This window comes from Canis lupus, chromosome 3 (assembly GCF_003254725.2).
Source record: "Canis lupus dingo isolate Sandy chromosome 3, ASM325472v2, whole genome shotgun sequence".
Taxonomy (NCBI): domain Eukaryota; kingdom Metazoa; phylum Chordata; class Mammalia; order Carnivora; family Canidae; genus Canis; species Canis lupus.
Window position 1 is genome coordinate 60,857,959 of NC_064245.1, and position 23,895 is coordinate 60,881,853.

General features: G+C 57.0%; 1 long non-coding RNA gene across 1 annotated transcript; it reads left to right on the forward strand.

Annotated features, from left to right (window-relative positions):
* Positions 1-13,736: 13,736 nt before the first annotated feature.
* LOC118354182 (uncharacterized) lies at positions 13,737-22,488 on the forward strand. Its single transcript, XR_004814199.1, has 2 exons — positions 13,737-13,918; positions 21,660-22,488. It is a non-coding gene; the product is annotated as an uncharacterized LOC118354182 (long non-coding RNA).
* Positions 22,489-23,895: the final 1,407 nt, after the last annotated feature.

Genomic DNA, 23,895 nt, shown 5'->3' on the forward strand with positions numbered 1-23,895 from the left:
AGAGGCAGGACAAAAGGCGGGCTGTCTGGGATGGGAGAAGTCCCCACTCCCGTAGGATCCTCCTCTGAGCAGGAGGCCCCCCAGAGGACGTGGGTCCCAGGATGCAGGCTCACCAGACCTTCCTGGGCAGCCCGAGAGAATGGCACATTCACTCCTGCTAGCCGGTGCTGTGGGTGAGACCCCGGCCCAGGGGCTAAGGGACCCTCTCAGGGTGCGGGGGGTGCAGCCAGGCTGGGCAGAGCGCACCCCCAGGCCCCCCAGCGGGCAGCGAGCGCCGGGCCCCCACCCTGCTCTGCAGCCACAGGGATGGCCCCAGAGATGGCCCCAGGGATAGCCACGGCCGTCCCTCCCCAGTTCTGCTCTGTCTTCTCACCTCACAGTTCTCTCACTTTTCGCAAAATACGTGAAGCTGGGAACCTGAAGCGTCAGCCAGACCGTCCCGTCTTCCCCCCGCAAGATGGGACCTACTCATCCCCGGACAGTGGACGTCACTGAGGTCCTGGCTCCTCACACAGTGGCGGGCACAGGGTGTACACAGAAGGTGCTCAGTAAGTACCTGCTCACGGCCCTGAGCACCTGTGGCAAGGCTCTGGAAGCGGAGAAACGGGCAGCCCGCAAAGCTCTGCCTCCACCCCATGGACCCTCATGTCAGGGCAGCCAAGGCCTTCACCCCTGGGGCTTTGTCATCAAACCAGAAAGTCCCTGACCCAGGTCTCGTAACCGTCCAGGCTGGGAGCACATGTGACCAGCTTTCAGGAGCCCCGGTCTGGCTAGGGAGAAAAGACAGCAGCACACATCGTGACAAGGGCAGAGGGTAGTCCAAACGGCATGTGAGCAGCAGCGTGAGCAGTCTGTGCCCAGCACCTTTCCTTAGGTCCTCCTCCCATATCCTATATGCTCCTATATACTAAGCTATATACTCCTATATACTAGGTACTCCTGGCCTGCAGGGCAGTCAGGGAAGGCTTCCTGGAGGAGGCAGCGTGTTAGTTCCCCCAAATTCATATGTTGAAGCCCTGACTCCCAGGGTGCCTGTATTTAGAGACAGGGCCTCTGAGGAAGTAATTAAGGTTAAATGGGTCCAGGGCCCTGATCTAATGGGATTTGTGTCTTTGGAAAAGGAGACAGAGGTTGGTAGTTCAGGAGGGACGAGAAGGCAAAGCCCAGAGGACATTCGGAGCAGTGGAGCCACTCTGTGTGACCCTGTAATGATGCACACCTGTTGCTCTGCGCTTGTGCAAACCCACACAGTGTCCACCCCCCTGACAGCGCCCCTGGCCTTAGATCCCACCAGGTGCCCCCTGATGCTGGGTGATGATGACGCGTCCACCGGGTCCCTCAGCAGTGACAAATGTCCCTCTCTGGTAGGGATGCGGAGAGCCTAGGAGACTGGGGGGCAGGGCAGGGAGTACGCGCAGCCCTGCACCTTCCACTCCAGTCTGCCGGGAACCTACAACTGCTCTAAAGAGTAAAGTCTTTCCAAAAAGAAGCAGCAGTGGAGCAGGGCCAGCACGCACTCTCCACGTGGGCACAGAGGCGTCCCGTAAGCACGTGGGGACACGGTGGCCATCTGCTACCTGGGGCTTCACCGGCCACCCTGCAGGCACCTGAGCCTGGACTTCCCACCTCCGGGCTGGGAGAGAGCATGACACTTACCGCCCCCGCACAGACCGGCACCTGCCTACACCTGCCCAGACTTCTTTGCTGGGACTGTGTGCTCCCAAGTCCTTTTACTGCCGCCAGCCTCTTCCACCAGCCTGGCGTCACTGTGGGCCTGGGCCCCTGCTCTGGCTCCCACATGGCCCCAGGGCCCCTGTCTGTCCTCAGCAGCCAGAGCAGAGGGGTCTTCTGATCTGTGGAGCCCATCTGAGTCAGCAAGACATGTGGAGGGGGAACGTGGGAGGAACTGCAGGTGGGGGGTGGGAGGGTGTCCTCAGGACTTCTCATCACTGTCCCCAGACCCCACAAGGGATGGGAGGGAAAAAGCCATGGGGACTGAGCACCCAGCCTGAGGATGGTGCTCCCTGCATGAGGCAGCCCTCAGAAGGCATACAGAGCCCCCTCCCTGGCCTTACTTCACAGGAAGCCACATCAGCCCCAGGGAGGGGGAGGCGGGCCCGCTAGCTGTTGAGAATATTAGTGTATACACCAGGCGCCGCCCCGTGCCCGAGCCTGGGCGGGAGCCCAGTGTGCATTCTTTGCCCTTGTAGAGAAGTCACATCTCCGGGTGCTAACAGTCTCACGATGGATGCCATTGGGGGGGGGGGCACGGGAATGGGTGCCTGGTCCGACCTGGGCACAGGGGCAGGAGGCAGTCCCACCTACAGGCCGAGGACCAAGGGAAAGGGGACGACTGAGCCGTGGCAGGGAGGGGTGTGGGAGGGCGTCCTCTCATTCTGGCAGGGCCCAGGGCACCGTTCAGAGGGGCTATAATCTGCTAAGGGCTAGACACGATCTAAAGCTGGGAGCACTGAAGAGCCAGCCCTGCCAATGCTCCACTGCAAGGAATAGAGTCCAGTTCAGAGGACTGGCCTCTGGGCTCCATATGGCCGCGTCCATGCACAGGACTCCTTCAGAAGAGCCCAGATCTGGCTGGTGGCTCCTCACTGTCAGTCTCCTCACTGGACTCCCTGGGGGTTTCCACAGACCGGTGGGAAGAAATCTAACCTGAGCCCTGCACCCACCCCCCACCTGCCCGCCCTGTCCCATTGCCTCCCTCTGCCCACCCATCCTGCAGCCGCGGCTCTGGGCCCATCTCCACTGGCCCACTGGGTCCCCAGCTGCAGAAGGACATGGAACCCACACAGGCCCCTAGGACGTGATGTCATCTCTTACTCCAACCACTTGTCACATGAGAGACCATGACAGTGTCCCCCTGGTCACAGTAGGGAAGGTACCCAGAGGGGGTGCTGGACTTCAGGGACCTGCAAGGAAAGGAGTGGCCTGAGCCAGAGCTGGGGGAGGGGGACACGTGGCAGGCTGGATGGTGTCAAGGCTGGAAGCAGAAGCGGGGAGCAGCTCCCCAGTGGAATCCCTATGGGCCTCCAGGCAGAGGCCATCCGCAGGACACTGAGCTAAGGCAGGGCCTCCTCTGCTCAGATATGTGTTTCCAGGAAAAACACTAGGAGTCATCCCTGACTTTGCCTTCACTTCTGGTATCCAAAGCACTGTGCGTCCCAGAAATGCCTTCCAGAGTCCCGGGTGACATCCACCCTGTTCCACCCATGCTGAACGCTCATCCCCTTTTGCTCTGGGTCCATCCCTTTGGACCGTCCTGGGGGGATATGACCAGGATGAGGAGAAATCAGCCACTTGTGGTCAAGGATCTGTGCTAGGAACAGGACGGTCACTCTCTCTGTCATTCTAAGGGGTCGACTCACCCCTCATCGGGGGAGAAGATGAAACTGGACCACCCATGTGGGAGGTGAGTGAAGTTCAAAAAAATAAATACCGAGCTTATAAAAAAGCAGTAGGGCCAGCAGAGGAGCAAAAGAACAAGGGCTTTTGAGGAAAATCCCTCCTCGCAAATAGATTTGCTCCACAAGACAGAAAAAGGGATTTTAAAAGATTCTCCACATGATCAATGAGGTACAAGGGATGCAACCTCTATAAATCAAAGGCAGGCTTAGATTTCAATAGCTAAAAGGTGGAAGAACCCAAGTGTCCAAGGAAGAACGAATGGATGAACAAAATGTGGTCTGTCCACATGGTGGACTATTACTCAGCCTTAAAAAGGAAGCAAATCCAACCACCTGCCACCTGCCACCACATAGATGAACCTGGACGATGTTATGCTCAGTGAAATATGCCAGAAACAAAGGGACAAACACAGTAGGATTCCATTTATATAAGGTCCTTAGAGGAGTCTGATCATAGAGACAGAAGCAGGATGGTGGGAGCCAGGGGCTGGGGAGGGGGGATGGGGAGTTAGTGTTGAATAGGCCCAGTTTCAGTTTGGGAGAATGGAAAGTGTTCTCGAGAGGATGAGTGGGGTGGTGTTTAATACCATTGAAGGTTAGGATGGCAATTTTTATGTTATGTGTATTTTACCACAATAAAAAAGTTGGGGGGAAGAATCAAGCTTAGAGACACCAGAGTGCTGTGAACAACATAAAGAAGATTCTAGAAGGCAATGTCTACTAAGTGACCACATAAGCCTGGTAGTGGTGAAGCATTCACACATATGGACTCAGCCCTTGCCAGCTGAGTGCCAGCCTGCTGGGATGCTGCAGGTGAGGCACAGGTGCATAGGACAGATGCATAGGACAGATGCATAGGACAGGTGCTGGCCCATGTGTATGAGACAGGTGCCAGCCAGGTGCATAGGCCAGATGCTGGCCCAGACCAGATGCTGCCCCAGGCATTGCACAAAGCTTATCATTACCTGTGCACATCCGAGGGAGCACCAAGCTGAGAAGTGCCATGTGATGCAACCTTAGAGGCATGCACAGTATCCCCACACCAAGGAAACAGAGGCTCCCATTGTCATTCTCCCAAAGTAAGGCATTCAAAGTAGGAGCACTGAGATCTGAGCCAGGCGGCCAGGCTGCAGTCTGCACACTCATAGCCACAGTAGCAACCAGAGTACACGATTCAGAGCTGCTTCCTAAGTCCCGGCACTGCCCCCATGATATGTCATCTAATTCTGGAAAGTGTGCAGGAGAGACCTTGCCCTTTGTGTCGAAGGGGTAAAAATGAGACCAACAAGCCAAAGCACCAAGCCAGTGTACAGCAGAATTCTACCAAAATGGCATAAGCCTTTGAAACTGAATCAAAGGAAAAGTTTATGGCAGACCAACCAATCCACCAAGGAAAACAGAGCCAGAAGAGTGCCCAGAACAAGTCGTGAAGATAGGTGGTCTCAGCGTAAGGATGGACAGCCTGGAAGGATGGCACACACAGACCCCAGAAACCAGCCCCCACCTGTGTAGTCACGTGATTTATAACAAAGGTGACACCACAGTGCATTTGGGGAGCAAGGAGGGAATCGTCTTTCAGTAAATAGCGCTGGGTGGATTGGAAACCCAAATGGAAAAGATCGTGAACCCAACCTCACACCACACACAGAAGTAAATCCCTGATAAGCTGGAGATCTAAATGCAAAGTGTCAAACAATGAAGCTTGTTTAGAAAGACACAAGGAAACATCTTCATGATGTTAGCATAAGCAAGGTTTCTTAAACATTACCTACAAAAAACCTTGATAAATGGGACTATGTTAACTTCTTTACTTTAAGATTTTTTTTTCGATTTTTATTTATGCATGAAAGACATACAGAGAGGCAAAGACACAGGCAGAGGGAGAAGCAGGGTCCCTGTGGGGAGCCTGATGCAGGACTCAATCCCAGGACCCCAGGATCACGACCTGAACCAAAGCAGATACTCAACCACTGAGCCACCCAGGCACCCTTTTTTTTAAGATTTTATTTTTATTTATTCATTTCAGAGAGAGTACCATTGGGGAGAGGGGGAGAGAGAGAAGCATACTCCCTCCTCACTGAGCAGGGAGCCCAATGTGGGGTTCGATCTCAGGAGCCCAAGATCATGAGCTGGACGGAAAGCAGACGCTTCACCATCTTAGCCACCCAGGCACCCCTATGTTAATGCTTCTTATCAAAACACACCATTATGATTACTGCAATTCATAATCTGACAAAAAACTCACAGCCAACGTATATCAAGATCTCACATAAATCAGTAAGACAAAGTTGACAAGACCACAGAAAAATGGACAAAAAACTTGAATGGGCACTTCACAAAGGAGGAAATTTAAACAGCCGATAAAAATGGAAAACAGGGGATGCCTGGGTGGCTCAGTGATTGAGTGTCTGCCTTTCACTAGGGGTAAGGTCCCAGAGTCCCAGGATCCAGTCCCATATCGGGCTCCCCACAGAGAGCCTGCTTCTCCCTCTGCCCGTGTCTCTGCCTCTTTCTCTCTCTGTGTCTCTCATGAATAAATAAGTGAAATCTTAAAAAAAAAAAAAAGGAAAACAGCGTTTAACATCATTAATCATCAGAAGATGCCCATTAAAGCCACCATGTGACTCACTCCCACAGCCCCGGGCCAGCACAGTGAGGGCAGAAAGGACCAGTGCTGGCTAGCAAGGCCAGTAGCCGTGGGGCTGCTGCAGCCACTGTGGGAGCCACTGTGGAGACCCTGCATCCCCGAGATCCAGTGCACCATGCCTTGGCACACACAGGTGTTTGCAGAAGGACTTGTGCTGGGATGTCCAGCAGCTCGTGCCCTGACAGCCCCGAGGTAGACACGTGCCCAGCACCGCAGTGGAAGGCACAGAGAAGCCCCGGAGCGGAGTCACAGCCCCTGCGGCAGGCAGCCACACCAGCCCTTGGACATGTGCACTGTGGCAGAGGTGGGCGCTGGTCCACCACAGGGCCCAGGATGGGGCTGCAGTGACCGGAAGGGGCTTTCTGAGGGCTGGTGACATTCTTCCTCTGGGCCCCAGACATGACACCCACCTCACAGTTGTGTCCAGTTTACAAAACTCCGCTGATGACTTGAATTCCACGCCAGCACATGTGCATCCGTTCGCCGGGGCTGCTGGCACAGACAACAGAAACTCACTGTCAGCTCCGGAGACCAGAAGTCCCAGACCAGGGTGTCCGCAGGACTGCACCTGTCCTGGCCTCCACACCCCTCCCCTGCTTCCGGGGCTCTGATGGTGGCTTTGGCATTCCGTGCCTTGTAGACATATCACCCCATCTCTGTGCCTGTCTTCACACGGCCTTCTCCTTGGGCCCTTGTCTAAATGTCCCCTCTTTATAATGTCTAATGGCCTCATCCTGACTAATCTCCTCTGTAATGACCTTATTTCCAACTAAGGTCACTATTCTGAGGTTCTGGGAGCTAAGACACCACACACGAATTTTGGGGGAATGCAGCTCAATCTAAAACAATGCATGTGTGTCTATGATATGCATTATACTTCAATAAAAGTATTTTTGCATTAATAGTAAGAACAGCTGAGGCTTAGAACGAGCTGGGAGCCGCTCCGTGCACTTCTCATGCAGGACCCCATCATCAAACAGCTGCTCCAGATCCTTGAGAAAGAGGCCTGGATTTGGGGTATGGCAGAGAGAAAGAGAGAGGGTCTGCAGTGTGCCTGAGGCAGGCTGTACCCCCTTCCGGGCACTTGCTCCCAGGAGACATGGGTTTGCATGTGACCCCAACAGCCAGCCACATCTTAGGTGTGGCCCACGCAGAAGGTCGGGCCCACGGGACTGGGGCTTAATGCCTGGGCCTGCCACACCTGCTCCTTGTTCCAAGAGGAACATCTTCCTCAGCAGCTCCTGAGACCCCCACTGCTTGGTCTCCACAGGGTAAGAAGCTGAGCATGGCCACAGGTCAAGTAGTTCGAGAGGCGGGCGTTGCCGATGGGGACAGGACCGCCACCTCCTTATCCTCACTCTCATGGCTGAAACTTGCTTTCTCCCCCTGAAGCTCAAGGCAAGATAATGCAGAACAGAATTCTAGACAAACCCTCCGTGGCTAAGAAGAAACACAACAGCCATAATGAAGTCTTCAAAGCAAGAAGTCAGTGGCAGGGCAGGCTTGACACCAGAGAGAAGCAAAAACTGGTTCAAAGGAGAAAGTTCGAGGAACGTATCCAAGACGCAGATGAACCAGAACCTCTGCTGGGAGCAGTAGTAAGCAGGGCGCACAGGGAGTGCTCCTGAAGGAGAAGGGGAAGCAAGGGGCCAGCGGGACTCCCGGCACATGATGGAAGGAAACGTTCCAGCTCCAGAAATTGAAATTATGGGTAAAAAATGCAGAAAGAAGCTAGCAGGGTAAAATATTTCAATTTCAGGAAGACCAAGGTACCTGAAAAGCTGGCGAGAGAAAAAAATGAAGAGATGACCCTGCAACAGACCACCGGGGAATCATGCTCATTCTCCCCAGTGAGATGGAAGATGCCCGAAGAGCGTGGGATAAGCAACATGGGCCCAGCGCACATTGGAATAACCAGCGTCGGAAACTCGGCGCCCTGAAATGCTCGTTGTCTGAGAGCACCGAGATGTCCCGCCACCTCCTGGGTGAAAGCTGCTTGACCAGGATTCCCTGGAGACCCAAGGCATCCGTTTTAAATGACACAACAGGGTGTCCTGATGGAAAACAGTGATGTTGGGACCAGATAAAAATAAGAATAAAAGGGAGAAAGTCTGCAACAGATGGGAATTACAACTGCGGTCATAACAGGAGCTCCAGGGGCTCAACCGGTTAGCGTGTGGGGCTGGTAAACACACTATGCTGATGATGCCAAAGAGACAGGGCGCATTTGCAAACCCCGGAGTGACTCAGAGGTGACAGCAAGAAGCAGGAGGTCCACAAGGCCTGGGAAGTAGATGCACCCAGAAGGGGGAGGAGAGCACAGATGGTGGCTTCCCTCCTTGTCTACAAGCGGGGCCAGAGGCTACCGCTCAGACTTTGATGATTAGAGAAACAGAATAAATCTCACCGCAAACCTATCAGGTTTATTTAAACATAACAGATTCCTGATTATTAAAACAAACAAACAATGCTTCAGTGTGTCAGTACAGACAAGAGAAATTATAAAACAAAAGAGAGCAACGTGGGAGGTGAAAGAAGAGGAAAGCACGGGAGGAAAAGCCAGAGCAGAGATTTGAACACGGCGACATTGATTTTACAGCAAAACCACCCTGCTTTAGCCCTGGGGCCACTGGATGCTCCCGCATGCAAATAAAGATAGAGAGTGACAGCAAATGTTTCTGATCTGCTCAGGACAGCAGCCCAGAACCAAAAAGAAAAAAGAAAAAAGAACATATCCATAGAAGGGATGAGGTCCAAGCTAGGAGCCAAAATGCCTACAGGTGGCAGGGATCCCAGAGTCCCGGGATTGAGTCCCCCAGAGGGAGCCTGCTACTCCCTCTGCCTGTGTCTCCTCCTCTCTTTGTGTGTCTCTCATGAAAAAAATAAATAAACTCTTTTTAAAAAATGCAAAATTGACACCACCCTTGTTCTCTTACCACGATGTGAAAAACCTACCAATAATGGCAGTTTAGGCGAAAAAAAAAAAAAAACTACTTAGAAATGTGAACATTTTGGAGCAAGAAGGACATAAAATAAAGCTCTGTTTGTAATAAAATAACTACAAGGACACTAAATAGCAGAACAAAGGAGACAGAGCCAAAACTGTAATCAGGCGTAAGTCCGTAGCATCAGCAGCTAATGCAATTTTTAAAAGTAAAATGAAAGAAATAAGCTTGGCGTCTGGCTGAGGAGTTTGTGGTTTAAAATGGTGTCTGGCGGGCAGCCTGGGTGGCTCAGGGGTTTAGCGCCGCCTTCAGCCCAGGGCGTGATCCTGGAGACCCGGGATCGAGTCCCACATCGGGCTCCCTGCATGGAGCCTGCTTCTCCCTCTGCCTATGTCACTGCCTCCCTCTCTCTCTCTCCCTGTGTCTCTCATGAATAAATAGATAAAATCTTTAAAAAAAATAAAAATAAAATGGTGTATGGCAAGTGGCCCTTGACCTAGGCCCAGTGAGTCCCCACTGGCGAGGCTAGATGCTCAGAGAAATCAGGGCTCTCACCACCGCCCTCTTACCCACTCTGCTGGCGAGTGACCCAAGCTGGGGAGACAGGATGGGGAAGCAATCTGCAGCGGCCCCGCAGGCATGCCTGCCTCCACGATAAGGACCAGACACCAGCGTCCCTGTACCTTGCGGTACCACCTTTGGGGGTGATGGTCACACTGCCCCTTCCACACCACATCAGCCTGCTCTGTCTTCTCCTGTGATCCAAGAACTTTGTCCAGCTGAACTGGGCTGAGTTGTGTCTCCCCAAAATCTATATGAAAGCCTACCCCCGAGGAGCTCAGAGTGTGACTGTGTGTGGACATGGGGCCTTTAGATCAGTGACTAAGGCAAAATGAGATCACTGGGGTGGGTCACCTCATCTGACCTGTGTCCTTCCAAGGGGAGAAGATGAGGACACACACACACACACACACACACACACACATGGATGACGACCACGTGAAGACACGGACTAGACGGCCGTCTACCTGCCAAGCAGAGAGGCCTCAGAGCACCATCCTACCCACCCTGGATGTTGGACCTGCAGCCCCCAGAATGGGGAGGGTACATTTCTGCCATTCAGGCCATCGTCTATGGTTCTTTAGACTCTGCCAACTAAGACACATATCAATACTGAACAGTGGGAGGGAGACGGTGGCTCAGAGAGGAGAGAGGACAGACCCAGCCTGGAAGCACACAGGCCAGAAATCAGACTCTACCACAAGTGCAAAGTTAGAGGGAGCAAAATATGTCGAGAAGGAGACATTAGGTGAGCTACAGGTGAGAGCTCCAAGCAAGGAATCCGAGCAGTACACACGACAAAGATGGCTAAGAGGCGTTGGAGTGCCGTTCATGCAACCCAGAGGGTCCCATAGTACATGTACAGGACACCAGCATCACTCTGAGGTCAACCTGACCAGGTGAGCCCCAGGTATGCAGGAGGACACTAGTTTCATCCCAAGGCTGGATCTGACCTAGGTGAGGGCCGTTGGCTCCTGTCTGGAGCTTGTGGAGACTTTTTGCCAGCCTTGGGTCCGAGGATGCAGTGGGGGACAGACCTCCCTGGGCGACCCTCACCAGAGCAGCTCCTCATGGCCTCGACATCTGGCTCAGTTCCAGAAAGGAGGAATGACAAAGACACTGGATGTGTCCTGTGGTCATGGTGAATGAAGCCAAAACTAGGAGATGATCACCCATCTCCAACACTGGTCTGCCGTATAGACAGATCTGCACCTCTCAACCCTGCCTCCCCTCCTTGGACCAGCATGGCTTACCATGACTCACTTAGACATCAGGTACCACCTGTTACAGGTGTCTCCCCAGGGGGAAGCCCGAGGCCTGACCCAGATGAGGTCAGGCTGCATTTTCAGCCTTCTCCCCTCTGCGCTGAGTCCTGGCTGTCCCAGGTGCCCTCGGTGCCTTCTAGGAAATGGGTTTGCTTCTGCTGAGGCTGGCAGCTGGCTCTTCTCATTCTCAGCAGGAGGCAGACGTCCAGGAACATTTTTCATCAAGGCCCCCAAACCAAGACCCAGCCTCAGACAAACCGAGGGCACAGCAGCAGAGATGGTGAGCCCAGCAACAGAGGCAAGCCTGCTGAGTCCCCACGGTGCAAGGATGCGCAGGTCTGAAAGCTGGACGGGCCCCAGGGTCTGCTCTTCCATCAGGGCAGACGGCTTCCAGGAACAGGGGCAAGAGCTCAGTGGGCAGTAGCCAGGCTGGGGCTTTGGGGTGAACGGGCCCAGGAAGCAGGGGGACAGAAGACAGGAGCGTCCCGGGTGGGGAGCAAGGTGCTTCAAGGCCCCAGCTGGGTTGTGACCCTTTGCCAAGCTCAGCAACAAGGCGGTGAGGGGCAGGTGCCATCTAGCTGGGCCAGGGCTCTCCAGTGGGGAGATGGGGCAGCCAGGGAGCACAGCCCTCTGAGAAACCCCGGGCGCTCCAGCCAGTGCCACAGCATCAGCACAGCGGAGCCTCGAGACCCTGGGGATACCTGCTGTGTCTCCCCAATGTCCCACATCGGCCAAGCCAGCAGGCGAGCACTCAGCCTTACTTGGAGGGAGAGCCACACAGCCATCCCTTCAGACGCCGCTTCTCCCCACATGTTGATTACCTCCGCTTCATCATTAGCCCCTGAAAGGAAGAGCCCACTGAGTTACTCACTGTGCCTCCTCCCTCAGATTGAGGTTGGGGACACAGAGACAGGTCGGACCCATGCCAAGCTGAGGGAAGGACACCTGCGAACACAGTGACCACCCAATGGGAAGAGTCAGAGCTGCAGGAGGACAGGGGCATCCAAGGAGGCTTCCTGGAGGAGGCAGTCCTAGATCTGAGTCTTGAAGGAAGGAATGAGCAAAATGAGAAGGGAGCGTGAGCAAAGCCCCAGGGCAGGACCACAGACGCTACTTTCAGAGCTGGTGTTGTGGAGACACAGGACTGGCAGGAGACAGGGCTGTGGACAGGTCAAGTCAGCAAAGGCCTAGGAGAGTGGACTTCACTCTGCGGCAGGGGAGCCTTTGAAGGATGTTCAGAGGTGATGGGACATGAGCAGGCCGCCACAGTGATGTACGCCTCCAGCCCAGAGAATGAGCATCCAGTCTGGAAACCTTTCCGGGCTCCTGGCTGGGCCTGGGCAGGAAGCCCTGGGGATTGGAATTCCTCGGGCTCATGGGGTCACCACGTGGCAGCCCCACCCCACAGGCCCCCCACACCTACCACAATGGCTTTGGGGTAAGAAGAGGTCTTGGGGCAGCCTGGGTAGCTCAGCGGTTTAGCACCGTCTTCAACCCAGGGCATGATCCTGAAGACCCAGGGTTGAGTCCCATGTCGGGCTCCCTGCATGGAGCCTGCTTCTCCCTCTGCCTGTGTCTCTGCCTCTCTTTCTCTCTCTCTCTCTCTCACTCTGTGTGTGTGTGTCTCATGAGTAAATAAATAAAAGTCTTTAAAAAAAAAAAAGAAGAGGGTCTTGGAGAGACCAACCCGGTCCTTTAGTGACTGCACCTTCCAGCTGTGCAAGCTGGGGTACGTGCCTGGCAGGACCGGCAGGAGTGGGATCCCAAGTCCAGGCACCAGCACCAGACTCTCCGTGTGACACTCAGCTTCTCCATCTGGAAACCAGGAGGCTGGAGTCTCTTTTGAGCCACTTCTCTCTGGGTGTAGACGTCCTATGGGTGGTGGCCAGGGAACCACAGGCATGCCAGCCACATCAAGAAAGTGGGAACACGCAGGTGCCCGCGCCTCGGCCAGAGTCACGGCAGAGCGTGCCCAGGCACCCCGAGCACGAGGCTCTGCTGGCACCTGAGATCAAGCTCTCAGTGTAGAAAATCTAGAGCCCAACCCGTCATCTTCACAACTGGGGTGCCTGCGGCCTAGTTTGATTCCCCGGTGCCTCGGGGGACGGCTGTGCAGATCTCTGGACCCAGAGGGGCCACCGTCGCTACCCTTGGCAATGATTCAAAATCAGCTGGTCATTGGCAGTCCGGTACAGAAAACCCTACATCAAAGGAAACTATCAAGAGCAGAATGACCCCAAAAGGATAGAGCTGGCATCTATGACCTTCTGTGTGTAGGGACCTTGGAACTCATGCTTCCTGTCCCCTCAACCTCACACCAGGATCCCCATGTCCCTATGAGAGACCGGAGACTGGAGCATGAAGCCAGCGCGCTCTGCCCGGGGAGCTCTGCTGACAGCCCTGGCGGTGCCCCTGGGGCCTGGTTCCTGAACACCGGGCCAGGCTGGGCACCGAAGCCCGGGGACAGGCCAAGTTCCCGGAGCAGCTGTGCCCTCCTGCTCCTGACTCCTGGCAGTGAATCCCGCAGACACAGGCAGGCAAGAGGGGAAAGGGCCCGGGGCACCCCTCCTACTCCTCCCACAGCAGCGCCCAAGTCCAGAAGAACCGCAGCAATTGGAGTGGTGATTTCCAACATTCCCGGCAGCTGGAGCTCTGCCTGACGGGGATGGGGAGGACCCGCTCCGGGCTTCTGGAAGGACTGGCAAGGTGTGGCACAGGCGGTGGTCACTGAACATTTCTGGACAAGTGGAGGCTGCGGGTCCCTGGGCAGTGGCCCTGATGTGCAGGCCACCTGGGGAAGGTAAAGCTGGGGGTGGGGCCGAGGTCATGCATGCCTCGTGTCAATCAGCTTTTGTTGCGTAACAAACGCCTACAGATGTGCACAGACACAAAGCCAGCCCTGATGTTGGCCGATCCATCTGGGCTCAGCTGGGAGGCTGGCTCTAAGGGACCCCTCGGGTGTGGGTCTGCTCCACACATTGCTCGTCCCTCCTGGACCAGCAGCCTGGCTGGAACATGTGGTTCATCACTGTGATGGCACAGACACAGGAGGACAAGCAGAAAGCCTCGCCACCTCTGCAGGTTTGAGCCCCAGAACCCGCACACTGTCCGCCTGAGGTCAATGCTGGTCATGCCGCTGGGCCTCACCAGGTCCCAGATGTGCATCCCTCTTTTGGCAGGGAAATGGCCCCAGGCCGAGGGCTTGGGCACAGGGCTGTGAACAGCCGCCATGCGTGCCTTCTGCCGTGCCAACCTGAGACACTCGGACATGATCCAGGGAGCTGTAGACAAGCCCAAGGGCTGTGGGTGTGGGTGGTGGAGGCTGCTGCAGGCCATTGTCCAGGGGACAGGTGACGGCAGCCTGGCTCCGGGCCCTGCAGGGGGGATGACAGAGAAGCTCAGAAAGCAAACCCCCTGGCCCTGGAGACTGCTAGGTGCCAGGATGAGGGCCTGCACGTGCTTAAGGATGAACCCATCTCTAGCTGTGAAACTGGGGAGCAGGGGCCCTGGGGGCGCAGAGGCCACGGGGTAGTGAGCCAGCTGTCAGGTCCAGCCACTGTCAGCTGTCAGGGGGCCACTTGCGATTGTGGCTGTGTCTGCTGTTGCACCGTGCATTCCGTGTGTGTCTATGTTGGGTGTTTGTGTGTGGGTGTGTGTGCGTGGTTCTCCACGGAGCCATCCCACTCCAAGGACACGGGGACAGCCACACCCTTCCCATGGACTCCACCTTGCCGGTCACCCCAGATCCCACACTGTGGGCAGGCTACAGCGTCAGCCTGCCGCTCCCTCGCCGCTTAGGTGCCTGGCCCTCCACAAGCCTGGAGACTGTCCTCCCAGCCGGAGGCTAGGACTGGGTCTGGTGGCCTTGAGGGTCACATCAGATGGCCTTGGCCCCACTCCTCTCATGAGAGAAGCAAGAAACAGTTTGTTGCCATGGCAACCTAAGGACCAGCCTCCCCTTGCTGCAATGTACCTGCCTGCGGACCTGGCCCTGACCCCAGCCCACTCGGCCTCAGGCGGCTGCCCGCTCCCAGACCCACACCTGCTGCCCACGGAGTCCCAGGAGTGGCAGGGCAGGACAAACGTCCTCCGGACTTGTGACGAGCCTCACTCACCAGGTCCACTGTGAACACCTGCTTCTCTGCAGCTCCTCCAGTTTCTTGAAGCAGAAGAGTCCACAGGGTGAAATAGGAGACCTGCTGCGTTGGGGGCTCTGTCTCAGATCCACCACACACACAGGTGACCTGAGGGGGCACCTTCCCCAAAACTGCTCCCCTAGGTGTGACCCCCAGACATGGCCCCATAAATAAACCCAGCCACAAGGAAAGCTCTTGTAGCACCGGCCAGGTGGGGCCAAGTCCTCCCCAGGGGAGGACTTGATTCTGCTTGCTGGGGGCCAGCCTGGGGGGCGTACGCTTAGTCCTATGGATCTTGGGTCTGGGCATCTATATAACTATGGTCCTTTGTCCCTGAGCATGCCGACAGAGCCACCCGCTGCCCATCTCCTCCAGAGCCGAGGGTGGTGGGGCAAAGCAGCCCTCAGGCCCCCACCTGCCCTCGGAGGATCACGCAGGCGTGGGTCCTGACGGGGGCTCCCGCTGGCTGTTTGCATGAAGGGCTCTCCAACAGGACCCCTCTCTGCCTGGCCTCAGTCTCCCCACACCTTCCCCACCTCCTTCTAGAGCTCAGCCCCCTCCTTTGGGACCCCCACCCCCACCTCTGAAGCAGAAAGAAAGCTCTCGCCCCATCTTCAAGACCAAGAAGTCATAGATGTTGGTTGCACTAGAGGCCTGGGGTGCACCCCCACCTGCCGAGGTCATCCAGGCACCACAGCAGAGGGCAAACGGGTCTGTCTGCCCACTCCAGGCCGGCCTGCCCTGAAGAGGGGGCTGATGAGAGAGAAGGGATGTCCCTGCTCCTGTTCAGCCTGGCCATCCTCACAAGGGGCAGGATCAGAAAAACAGGGAGCACCTGGCTGTCCCCCAAAACTGGTCCTGCTCAGGGGCCCTTAGTGCATGGAGGCCTCAGGACAAGTGCCCTGTACCAGCACAGATAGAAGAGGGTCAGGGGAGGCCAGGTGGGGCAGCAGGCCACCAGGGCCCTTCCAGACACCAGAACCCATTCCCCAGAATGTCCCCCACCCACGTCCCTGGAGAAGGGAGTAAGAGAGGAGAGTAGAAACTCGAGGAGAGGTTACATCCCTCCCTAGGCAGTGAGCTCACTACCTGTCTGATCTATCAGGACAGCCCAGACATGGGCAGCTCCCCCCGTTCCTGCTCCTCCCTCCTGTCCCTGCCAACCTCACCCCCACACACACACATACACACACACACACACGGGGCATGGCGGGGTGGGGGGGATGCTTCACGGAGCTCTCGGGCCCCTCTACCCAGGACTGCCCTGCAGAGATGGGAAAACAGTGCCTGTGTCCCTTGGCAGGAAGGGCAGGGGAACGTGCTGGTGGCCTGGGTGTGGGCCTGGCCCAAAGTCTGCACAGATGGAGGAGGCCCTCTTTGCTTTTCTATGTCCAGCGTGGTCAGATGGCCCCTGCCATGGCCTCCCACCCAGTGAGTGTCTCGCCATCTGTGCACGCACTTGGCTGCCAGCTCCACCACCTTGGCCTGCGCTGGGTCTGCCCCACCGGCCCTGGGCCCACCCTCCCCTGCAGCCCCTTCTCCAGCGAGGGTTTGACCCCATCACGGGGCTGCCTACAGCCCTCGGTGGCTCCCCAGCACCTGTGGGACTGAACTCCACGCTGCTGGCCTGGCCTGGCTCTGCCCTCCCTGCCCCAGGACCCCCACTCCTGGCCGCCCAGGCTCTGGAAACCTCCGTAGGTGCCTCCTGCCCAGAGCTGGACAAGCCGGCCGGCTGCCTCTGGCCATCCCTCCAGGAATTGCCTTGGGGTGGAGAAACCTGGAGTCTCAGCTGCACTCAGCTTCCCGGGAGCCCCCCCCAGAGCCCCCCCCCCCCACTTTTTGGGGCTCTAACGCATTTTACCTTCCTTTACACGGACTGTTTCTTCCTTCCTTTCACACTCCGAAGGGCCAGACACGGGCCAGAGTGGTTGCAGAGGCAGGGAGGTGCCGCGACACAGCTGGCATCCCCGGGAGCTGAGGGGCCAGCGGGAGACAGAGCCAGATGCAAGGGGCCAGTCAGTGTCCGGCCCAGAGAGAAAATAATTGTCATCCCCGTGGCTTGTTCCCTGTGCCCATCCACCCCACGCGCCCCACGTGCCCCCCATGTGCACCTTCACACATGCTCGCCACTCCCTCACCACGGCCCTCTGCATGGACAGAAGCAGACACAGAGAGGGGAGGACACTGGCCGGCCACGCAGCAGCTACAGGGCCAGACAGCTGGCTCTGCACCCACGCCCAAGTCCCTCCAGGCTAATTTTCCTGTGAAAGGGGACCCCTGTCTGGGCCGGGTCAGGGGGTAATGCACAGCCGCCTGTAGTGACCAGTGACACTCCCAGGATGAGCTGAGTTGGTGTACCCCCACCAACCAAGCCCCGAGTTCCTGAACCCCACTCCCTCCCTCCCTCATCTACATACCAAGTCCAGCTAACCCTGGTCACGGCTCAGGCCCAAGCTGATGAGACACAACAGGCCCGACCCCAAGCTTGGCAGTCGGGGTGCCGGGAGGGTTGGACCCACAGAAAGAACTGGACACGGGCAGCTGAGCTTGAGGAGGCCTCTCTGGGGCACTTCTGTCCTGGGGGCTGGTTGCCCTCTCCAGGCCTTCAGAGCCACACCATCCCTTCCTGTCCAGGCATCTCAGGGACACTAGAGAACCCGAGGTCTCCTACCGGGCCTGTCACCCCACACCCACTCTGTGTCCTGGCCTGGGAGGGGAGGATGTCATCTGCCCGTGACCTGAGAGATGGCACGCTGCCTGCCTACCTGTCCAGGCTGGCACCAGACACTCTGCTGACTGCTGAGCTTCGAGAAGCCGGCAGACGGGCACAGGGCAGGGGTGGATAGAGCCTGCCAAGCCCTCTGGCAGACGGAGGCCCTCAGGGTGGGTTTGACCAGACCCCAGGCAGGGAACTTGAGGTCTGGGGTCTCGAGAGCCAAGGCAAACTGGGGCACGGAAGTAGGGCTTGTCCCGGCCTCACCCCAACTTCGTGGACAAGAGCAGCCAAGAGCAGTGGGAGACATGGTCACTGAGGCAGCTCCCAGGCACCAGATGCAGCAGAAGCTTAAGTCACAGGGAGCGGCTGCTATGGGCTGGGTTACACACCCCCAAATCCACCTGCTGCGGTCCTAACCTTTGGAACTTGTGAATGCCCGTACTTAGACTGCCCATACTTTAGAGTCCTGGGGTGGCCCTGAGCCAATCAGATTGTGACCTTGCTGGATGAGGGATCAGGAAACAGACACACAGGGAGCGACCACATGAGGACGCAGGAGGGGACGGCGTCAACACGCCACGGACAGAGGCCTCAGGGGAACCAACCTGCCCGCGTCTAGATCCCGGACTCCCGCCTCCGGGACCAGGGGAGAAGGAGTTCCCACTGTGTAGGCCCCCGGCCTGTGCTGGCTTGTTGTGGGCCATAGCAGATTCCCAGGTGGCAGCCCGAGTAGGGTCGCTTCCCGGCAGGCTGGGCTCTGAAGTGGCTGTGACCTGGAGCCCCTGCAGCAGCTACAGAGTGGCTCCACTACAGCGGCAGTTGGGGTCCCCAGAGTCCCTAACAGCAGATAAGGCCTCTGTTCCCTACGGGTCTAACTGGGCCTCAGGGAGGCCAGTGGCCTCTCACCAAGGGGGCTATGAGTGCTGAGCCCTGGGGACCCCAAAACTCCTGGTCCCTGATCAGGCACTGGGCTTTTCACTCTCTCTTGCAGGGCTGCAACCATCCCTTCCATGGAAGGGGAAACTGAGGCCCAGGAGGGTGACTGGCTAGTCACCAGTAGGGGCTGGGAGTGGAGTGGTAGCCAGGCCCCCAGGAGAAGAACACAGACGCTGTCCTCGGTGTCAGGCCCTGGGCCCAGCTCCACCAGGGAGGCTGGGTGCTCTGTGCAGCCCTTCCCCCCTCCACCCTGCCAGAGTGCCATCCTAGGCTGACCACACCTTCGGGCCACCAGAGGATGATAGAACCATCTTGGGGTAGTGAATACTCACTGCCAGTAACTTTTCCTTTTTTCGTTGTTTTTCTTCTAAAAGATTTTATTATTTATTCATGAGAGACACAGAGAGAGAGGCAGAGACACAGGCAGAGGGAGATGCAGGCTCCCCACAGGGAGCCCAATGTGGGACTTGATCCCAGGACCCCGGATCATGACCTGAGCTGAAAGCAGACGCTCAACCGCTGAGCCACTCATGCGCCCCTACCAGCAACTTTTCTAAACTTCACCTTACACCCTGCTTGGTCCCCTGGGGCTTGGGGGACAACCCCCCTCCTGCCCAGAGGACATGTCCTAACCCCAGCTTAAGCCTCCTGGGGCAGGGATGGCATGGAGGAAGGACCAGATGGAAATACCGTGTCCCTGCAACAGTAGGCTTTCAGGGTGGCTGGTGTGCTTCTGTGCCCCCTGCCCTCTCTGGGCACTTCCCAGCGGCCCCCCGGGCCCCTGGCCCTCACCTGACCGCAGAGCACCTCAAAGCGGACGTCCATGTGTCCTCTGCCCTCCCAATAACCCCACCCTGCCATGGAAGCCTACTCAAATGGCCTGGCCTCTGGAATTCCTCCTCCCGAGGCAGCCCCAGTGTCTCCCTCACCGGGGCCCCAACTGCAGGGAGCCCTTGCCAGCTTCACCCCAGGGTCAAGCTCTCCTGAAACGTCCTCCCGGGTAGGCAAGTCAGCCAGCATCCAGTCAGGGAGCCAGGGCCCTGGCCTCTTGCAAGGATTGCCTACCTCAATATCCCCAAGGCATCTAAGTACAGTCCCCCCAACAAGGCAACACCCCACCCTCACCCAAGCCAAAGCCACCTGCTGACTCTCTAGTTGTTTCTTACATGACCCAGAGGTGAGAGGTCACAGAGCCTGGATAGCCTGCAGGTTGATCCTGCTCACCACTCCCACTATGTAGCCCCTAGTGAGGTATCTAGTCACTGTCTGCCTCAGTTTCCCCACTGATGGACACAAATAAGCAAAGTTCACCTCCTAGCATTGAAAGAGCCAATATTTGCAAGGTGCTCAGGACAGTGTCTGGCAGGGAGGGCCAGAATGGAGGGTACAGCACCCACCAACCAGGGTGTGTCCAGAACCTCCCTTGAGAGTGTGGGGCACACCTGCCCCATCCTTAGGTTTGGGGCTCAGGCAGTGGGCACCCCATCCCACATCTGTTACACACACACTACCTTTTATCACCCCTCGGGCAGAAGCCCCAACATTCCAAGGAGGCAGTGGGGGGGTCCGGCAGGGCACAGGGGTGGGAGGCCATGACCCAGCCCCACACGATCCACTGCCCTGAGACCCACTGAGTCTGCACATGGCAGTCCATGAAACCCGGCTCTGGGGGTCAGTTCACACTCTGCCTGGAGCCCAGGACAGCAGGCAGTGCTGCTGGAGACACAAGGCTGCCTACCTCTAGCAGCTAACTGCCAAGCTCACCTCATAGACTGGCTCAGCTAGTGGCCAGCCAGCCCTCGAAAACACAGGTGGCCAGGCTACCCCACGGCTGAGGAATGATGTGGGGGAGGCTCTAGGCTCGCATCTCCCTGACTCCACAACCTCAACAGCTTAGGTCCCCACCCTGTCCACTTGCTCTGTGTTCATCCCACTGGGCCCCCAGGCCTCGGCCCCCCACAGCTTCTGAGCCCCATCTCAGGGGATCCAACTGCCATACTCTTTCCTGTGACCACACCTGCCACCCCCGCTGGTCCTCAAGGGTCCCTGCAAGCCCTTTTTGTCCCTTCTCCCTGCAGGAATTCTGAGGCCCTACAAGGGGGTTGTGGTAAGTGGGAAAAGTCAAAGGGGTCTTCACAGCACAGCCCTGAGAGCCAGTAGGGCCCTACAGAGTCCCACCTGTATCTTTTGTGGCCAGCACAGAGCAGGCACAGGGTGAGGGGCCAGCTAATCACTGGATGGACAGATAGACAGATGGGAGGCTAGATGAATGGATGGATGGATGGATGGATGGATGGATGGATGGATGGATGGATGGACAGGTGAGTGGACAGGTGGGTGGGTGGATGGATGGATAGATAGATGGGTGGAAGTGTTGATGGATGGATAGGTGGGTGGATGGATGGACGGGTGGATGGGTGGATAGATGGGTGGGTAGATGGATGGGTGGGTGGGTGGATGGATGGACGGGTGGATGGGTGGATAGATGGGTGGGTAGATGGATGGGTGGGTGGGTGGATGAGGGTGGGTAAATGGATGGACAGATAGATGAATGAATGGATGGATGGATGGATGGATGGATGGATGGATGGATGGACAGACAGATGGATGACTGGATGGATGGACAGATGGATGGATGGACAGGTAGGTGGATGGATCGATGGAAGGATGGTTGGATAGATAGATGAATGGATAGATAAGAGGTGGATGGATGGATGGACAGATGGAGGAATGGACTCAAATGTGTCTCCAATGCAACCGATGTCACTGCTCTCCAAGGCCCAGATGCATATCCTTTCTGTCTTCATCAACAACTATTGGCTCTTAGCCTAAGTTCCTCTTCTCCCCTCAAAGCTCTGGGTCTTCTGCCCCCACCTTCTCCTGACCTGGGTCCCCACTCCCCTGAGCAGAGACATCAGACACGACAGAAGAACTCAGGGCAGATGCTCTGTCCTTCTACTGTGTGCCTTTGGGAAAGTACCTCAGCCTCTCTGAGCAGCAATCCCCACTTCTAAAAAGCCCACTTATTTCCCAGGATCGAGTGAGAGTCAAACGGGACAGCAGCCAATCTGATCAGATGTGGGCTTACAACCGACTCCCAGCACCAGCAGGATCGCACTCAGTACACCCTGCCCAGTAAAGGAGCTCCCGGAGGTCCGGCTGACCAGCACCACCCGGTGGCCACGTCCTGTCAGCCTGCTCCATGCTGCACAGACCTCAGCCCGGGCGTCTGCTCTGGGCCCAGGGCCTCTCCCGCGCTGTGGGCCTGACCGCACATGGGCCTCTACTGCTCATATTTTCTAGAAGAGCAGACTGGACCAAGAGGTTAGCGGCTTGCCTGTAGCCACAGCTCCTAAAGGATGGAGTGGAATTTGAGCCCGGGGGTCCCTGGCTTGAGATTGCCCTTCTATTGACTCCCCATCACAGGAACCCCAGACACACGCACACACACCATGCTGGCTGCTTCTCCAAGGCGTTCCTCTGCTAGGATGCCCTTCAAAGTTTAGTGCAGATGGGCCACCTCCTCCAGGAAGCCTTCCCTGACTTCCTATCCTCCACCCATCTGCTTGGGTAGATGCCTTCTCTCTGGCTGAAGCCTTCCAATCACAGGCACCCTGCCATTGGCTCATTCGACACATTCTGCACAGAACCCTGTGCCTGCCCAGGTCCTCTCTCCACCTCCGGCACGCAGTAGGACCGGCACTTTGCTGCCAACTCTGATTTGTCCCGGTCTGAACAACGTCCATCACCGAGCGGCTATGAGTAAGCCTTTGGTACCTTCCGCCAAGATCTTTTCATTAGCCCTGTGTTTGTTTGGGCTGTTTTTGCCCTTTTAAAGTAAAAATAGTTTATTTTTAACATTTTGATGCTGTTGTTTTCTTTTAAGAAGGTGCAAAAAAAAAAAAAAAAAAAAAAAAACCATGCCTGTTTCTTTTCTTGGCCCAGCATGTCTGCGAGCAGCCTCCTCCTCAGATGCCCCGGAGGCTCCGTCTGGGTTCGCAGGGAGAGGCAGTCAGAAGGGCAGGGGAAGGAAGGAAGGACTCACCCCCTGGGGACAGACCAAAGATGCAGAGGATGCCCCAGGACCCCTCCCCAGCAGGGACGTGAGGCCAGGAGGAGCCCAGAGCCCCAGAGCCTCCCACCACACCTGGGAGCCACTCCTGGGAGCCACTCCTGGGAGCCACTCCTGGTTGCACACTTGCACCCTCCCGCAAGTGCCTCTGGACGCTCCCGCAGCCCTGCCTGCTGTGCACTGGAGCCCGGGGGCAGCCCAGTTCCAACCTCGGGAAGGTCGGGAAGGTCGGGAAGGTCGGGAAGGTCGTGGGCCCAAGAGGGAGGCCGGGAGGGAGGCCAGGAGGGGCAAGGGATGGAGCCGCGAGGACGGGTCTAGAAGGCCTCCTGGAGGAGACCCTCCAGAGCTGAGCCCTGAAGAAAGAGCAGGAGCCCACCAGATGAACGAGGACAGGAAGGATACTGCCAGAGGCACCGGAAGGGTCGTGGCCAGTGTGCAGCGTGTCCAGCCAGGCAGGACCAACTCCGGAACTCCCTGGTGTGGTCGCCCGTTTACTCATTTCTCCAAGAGACAGTCGCTGCCCAGTTTCCCTCTGCATCCCCTCCCCCGCCCCCGAGCCAAAGCCTACAGACACAGACGAGGATCAGACAAGGCCCTAGAAGGTTCTAGATGCTCCCAGGCCAGGATGGGGAAAGAGACTACAGCCCCTGTGGCTCCAAGAGGAAGGTCTGAGTCCTTCTAGGGGGAGTAGTGTCTAGTCTGTCACTTGACTGAGATCAGAAAGGAGGGGCCGGCTCCAGTAGGCACACAGGGGGTAGGTGGTAGGAGGGAAAGGCCCAGGCAGGGACTGTCCTCACCATGAGGGCAAAGTTGGGGCCAGAGACCCACTGTCATGAATTCGCCATGAGGACAGCACCGACCCAGTGTAGCCACCACCCGCCCACAGTCAGCCAGCGAGCCCCACAAGCACCTGCCATGGGGGAGAGGGGGCAGAGGGGGTGTCCTGGGCACAGACCCAGGGTGTCCAGGGACATCTGTGACCCAGGGTCCACAGGCCCGTGTCTCCCATCCAGGTGTCTCTATCCTTCCTTCCCTGCCCCCTCCCCTGTCTCCCATGAGGCCCAAAGACAAAATGGAGTCTCTGAAGACCCTACCTGCAAGACCACCATCAGTGCTGTCCCTGGCTAAGAGGGTCCTGTCCCTGGTGGGAAGGGGATGACAGGGGAGGGCAGGGAGCAGGAAGAGAAGAGCAGGACAC